Source organism: Solanum stenotomum, chromosome 3 (genome assembly GCF_019186545.1).
Source record: "Solanum stenotomum isolate F172 chromosome 3, ASM1918654v1, whole genome shotgun sequence".
Classification (NCBI taxonomy): domain Eukaryota; kingdom Viridiplantae; phylum Streptophyta; class Magnoliopsida; order Solanales; family Solanaceae; genus Solanum; species Solanum stenotomum.
Window position 1 is genome coordinate 31,357,401 of NC_064284.1, and position 5,167 is coordinate 31,362,567.

The 5,167-nt window shown below is 31.6% G+C and overlaps 1 long non-coding RNA gene across 2 annotated transcripts; it reads left to right on the forward strand.

Moving 5' to 3' along the window:
- Window positions 1-342: 342 nt before the first annotated feature.
- Window positions 343-4,172, forward strand: LOC125857536 (uncharacterized). 2 transcript variants are annotated; one of them, XR_007445675.1, is made up of 5 exons: window positions 343-530; window positions 2,353-2,450; window positions 2,604-2,644; window positions 2,905-3,911; window positions 3,992-4,172. It is a non-coding gene; the product is annotated as an uncharacterized LOC125857536 (long non-coding RNA). The 2 variants fall into 2 exon arrangements; XR_007445674.1 differs by lacking the exon at window positions 2,604-2,644.
- The last annotated feature ends 995 nt before the right edge of the window (window positions 4,173-5,167 follow it).

Consider the following 5,167-nt stretch of genomic DNA (forward strand, 5'->3'; position numbering starts at 1 on the left):
TGATGGATTGTGATGTGATGTAACTATATAATAACATTGTTGGTTAAGCTAATTTTGTATAGTAATTACCACTATAAGAAAAAGTATCACTAGGGACCAACGATTTGGGACGAGTACAAATTTTGGTCCTTAATTGTATATATTCAGGGACTGGATTTTTTTCTAGTCTTTAATTTTCATATCTCGTTTCTAATTTAGGGAAGAGAAAATATCTAGTCTCTAAAATAGTAAATAACCGGTCCTAATCGTGTAAAATGAGCGGTGAAAGTAAAATATATTTCAATATACCCCACCCCAACCCTAACTCCGTCCCACTTCTCTCTTTCCAAATTAAACCTTTTCTCTGTGAAATTGGTTCTTCAAATCCCCAAACCCTCTACAAAATTCTTAATCTTAAATTTTATGGTACAAACTGCTACTAACCTATATGTATATCCTCTTGTTTCGAAAATGATAGCCTGTGAAACCTAGTAATCGAACTCCATTTGTTCAGTGGCAGAGGATTTAGGCATGAAAACTACAAAAGAGATGTAAGTCCCCCATCTATTAAAATTCTTCTATTTTTTATTCTTCTATGTAATTTATGAATGGAGAGTATACTGTGATTTTTTCTTATTTTTCTTGTGAAAAAGGGACAAGGGCTTGTTGGTTATGAATTTGTGTGAAAACGGGTTGAATCACTTTTGAGAAAGTATATTTTATCTGAACATAGGGAATATCAAAATAAAATATCTAAGTTTCAAATTTAGTTTTATATTTTGGGAGGCGGTGAACTCAACCTTCATTATATATTTTGGGATAGTTGCGTTTTTTTTTACTCTCCCTGCAATTGTGCTGTTAAGATTCTAAACTTTTTGGGTCCAAGATTTCATCAAAGTTAGATGATGAGGATTTGGAGTTTCTTATTGTTCTATGTCATTTTGGTTGAGCTTCTGGGGAAGTGTGGTCTTTTAGTACTATTTAGGGGTTCACCAATTAGTTAAAATATGTTCATCCTTTCCTGAATCTTTGAGAAATATATCATGATGATTCTAATGGAGGTTTCATAGTTTAGTATGATAGTCATTGTTTGGGTTAAGCTTGAGATTCATTATTATTTATTTACTCTAGTCTAATTGTGCAGATAGATTATTTATTTTAATTCTGATATGTCTAGTTTGCACTTTACCTTGTTGTTTCAATGACAATTGCTTTGGTAGGTTCGCATGGTAGAAATAATCTCTTTATATTAGAAATAACTTGATGCTTGATATAATTTGGGGTAGTCATACTACTAATCTGTCATCTTATTTTGTGTTTGTAGCTCAAGGGGAGTGGAGGAAGAAGGTGTTGGTAGCAAAAGTTCCAAAAAGTTGCTCTATCTTTACTTAATAGTTATTTTAAGTGCGGATGACTTAGCTAACAATTTGATTAATATTGCTAACATTAAAATATTTGTTTAAGGTTTAATTGGGTTCCCTTGGTGTTATCATCTTTTTACTATTATGTTGTCTAGTTATAATATGATTATTAAAAAGTGTCTATGTCTATATTGTCACTGCCTTGTCCTTCAGTTTTGATAGGTCAAATCTACTCATTTTGGATTAATTACCATTTCTACTTCTTGCTACATACTTTCTTAAGTTTACCATTAAGTTAGCCATAGAGAGCCTTGTTAATTTGATAGATGAGAAATTTGTTATACGACCTAAAAATGCTTTAACAATACAATGTCCTTATAAATAATAATTTTTGGTTTTGATGCAATTAACCTTTTTTACCTATTATAATATAACTGTATTTTCTTTTGAATTTCATGTGAGTTTGTTTGGGTGCCCGTGAGCATTAGAGCTCTATTGACCATCAGTTTGTTATATAACTTTCTCCTTCTTTCAAGGCATTGTGTGCATGATAGACATAAGTGATGGGAAACTTCATTGTTGTACTTATGTAAAAGTACTAGTGTATAATTTTTTATCCTTGAACATTCATGTCAATCAATATATAATTTGTCAAATGTACTGAATAGTTTAGGTTATGAAATCTTCTAGCCTTGCCCTGCATATTTCTTTTTTTCATAGGTAAACTCATTCTAAACACCAATTTTTAGGTTCTTAATCAAGAAAAAAAAATGAACTAGCCAAAACCACTGCCTTTGGAGAATGAACATGTAAGCTTATTGAATAGGAGACACACTTCTTAATTCGTGATTTGATTTTTTATTCCTTGTTTTAATGTTTCAGTAAGCTTTAATTCTTTTTGAATTATATGTATTCTATTGATGTTTCAGAAGTCATAATTTGTTGTGAATTAAAATAATGTGATCTCCTAAATTTATTAGTGTTCTAATAGCTATGTGAAATCATGGTTAAGGATGGGCTTGAGCTTGGCAGGAACTTTGACGGAAAGACATCTAAACTTGTGGAGTCCTGCGAGAAGTCTATTGTGCAAAGCTGCTCATCACTAGCCTGGTATCATTTTCTACGATAGCTTTTATATTACATAATTTCAAATAATGAAATACAACCATGTTAAACTTTTGTTTCATCATCTCTAGTGTTTAACAAATGTATAATGTTTTTATCATTTTTTGTGACCAATTCTCCTTCTCCCTTTTGCTGAAGATGGCAATTGCAGAAAGGTTGAGGAAAAATGTTAAGGAAAGGTGAAATTTTTATTTTTTGTGTTGTTATGTTTTATATGAAATTTCATTTCTAAAAAACTGAAGCTAAAAAGTCAATTATAAGTGAGGTTGCTATAAATGTTACTTAAGATGTTGAGATAATTAATTGGCATCCAGATAGACCAAGCAACAAAGTAGAGGACCTGTGTCGGTTATCAGAATTACAAATACAGAGCTTCCCTTCAAAAACATCTCTTCTTAAAGGACTGTGAACAAGTTAAATTTACTTCTTGTATGATCAGGTATTTATAGTGAAGGTGATGATGTTACAAAACAATAGACTCTCAACATATTGCAGCTTAACATAGATAGCTCCCTGCAATATCCCTCATATTTCAGGTAATAATTTTTCATAAAAGAAAGTTATATGAATTTTATGTTTTTGTCATATGATATCTCATATATGTAGGAATCAATTATGATGATTAACTTGATCGAGAAACATAATGAGAAGTTCTCTTTTTGAACAAATTGCTTTAGATAACAAGTATATTAGCTACTGGGGTAATTATTAATTTCAAATGTTATTTTAAAAGTTATGCATGCACTAATTTTGAATAGACATCAATGTCCTGTTTATACTACGTCATTATAATAGATTTTCGTTCTACCAATTGTATTATGACAGTGTCATTTGATCTCGGTGTGTTTTGTGAGGAGATATTTACACTACAACTTGATTGATTGAAAGAACTTTGTGTCACCTTTCAATGGAGCTATAGTTAAATTATATGATGAAGGAGAATGACTAAGTGAAAATATTTCTCGTGTATGTTAGATAACTTAAGTGTATCATAATATTCAGAGGCCACATACAACTGTTGAAGAAGAGGAAACTTGTCCACTAATTAAAAAAAGAAGAGAAAGTTGTAGCTAGAAAATTAGGGGAATCATTTGATGATGACTAATGTAAAATGTAATTGGAATAAACTATATTTTGTTTCTTGGTGGACAGATAATTTTTCTAACCATCTTGAAGGCTCTATTGATTATTGCTTATGATTATTTGTCACTGTCTTGAATTGTAAAACGTAACTGGCATAAATTTTTGTTGTTTATGCTAAGTTCTGTCTTGAAAACTCCTTCATTACATACACACTCTTTCTCTATCTCATCGATACACTAATTCATTATTATTTGTATTCTTGCGGCCTCTTTTACACTGATGTGTTACTTTGAAGTGTGTGGTTGTACATGTAGAGATTTTTCAGAAAAACTATACTTGAAGAATTTGAGGTTCTTTGCTCAAGTGAGTAAAAATTTATTCAAGTAAAATTTTTATCGATTTTCATATTTCTCTATGGGTTAATGTTGTGTTACTTTTTTCAGGTTTTGACTTTTGAAGATATAGGTTTTGAAGACCCACGTACAGGCTATACAAAGCTGATTATCGTCTTTGCTAAGATTTTTGGGAAAAACATTACAATACATAATAGGGATGTTAGGTTTGGGATTGTATAAACACTGTTATGGATATGCTATGTGTATGTGATAGTTGGTATGCAACATTTCTTCGTTATATATAAATTAGTTCTTTTTATATTTTACATCCAATTCATTCTCTATATTGTAAATTTATAGCATTTTTAGAAATTGGACAAAGAAAATTATGTATTTAGTTTGGGATCATAATTTATGGGCCATAAAACAAATTTAGGGACCATATATCTTTTGAGGACTAAAAGAAACTGGTCGCTAAAAGTCTGTATGGACTAAAGGAGCATGCTAGTAATCTTTAATTAGGGACCAGAAAAATGGTTGCCATATCTAGTTTTGGAGACCATGGTTTTCCGGTCGCTAACCATTTTTAGGGACAGGTAGGAAATGCTCGTCGCAGTTGACTCTTAGCGACGAAGCCTATAAGGACGGGCGGCGACCAGATTATCTTGGTCGCTATTGACTTTTAAGGACCAGAAATAGAGTTTTAAGGACCAGATTTCCCTTCGTTAATAGCCATTTTTCTTGTAGTGTACGACTTTCGAGTTTCTAAGGTTGTCGTTTCCTAATATTTGGTGACTAACGTGGTTGTATGGAAGGTTTCAAGAGATGGTGGAACACTAATCAAATAGAATTTAAAAGAGCTAGAGTCATAATGAAGAAAACAAATAGTGGGATGTAGTACAACCTTTTGAGAGAGGCGAGAGCAAAATTATTTTATTTGATTGCCAAGGCTAAAAAGGTATCTTCAGAGGGGTAGAGAATTAGGTTCAGAGACGCGTGAATTCATTCGTTTTGTTGTGGCTATGGTAATAGTATCACGGGTCCATCAGATCGGTTAAAAACTATTGAAAAAGACTTGAGAAAAGAGTTTACAAACATTATCTCGAGTGTGATAATAAGTTCTTTGTTTTTGTTTTTGATGTTTAGTAATGAGTACGATTGAATCTTTAGCGAAAGATATTGTAAGATCGATGAAGATGCGATCAATGATAAGCGAAGATCCATGAATTCATAAAGATCTTCAAGGTACAAACTAATGTTGATAGATAAGGGGATTGTGTTATA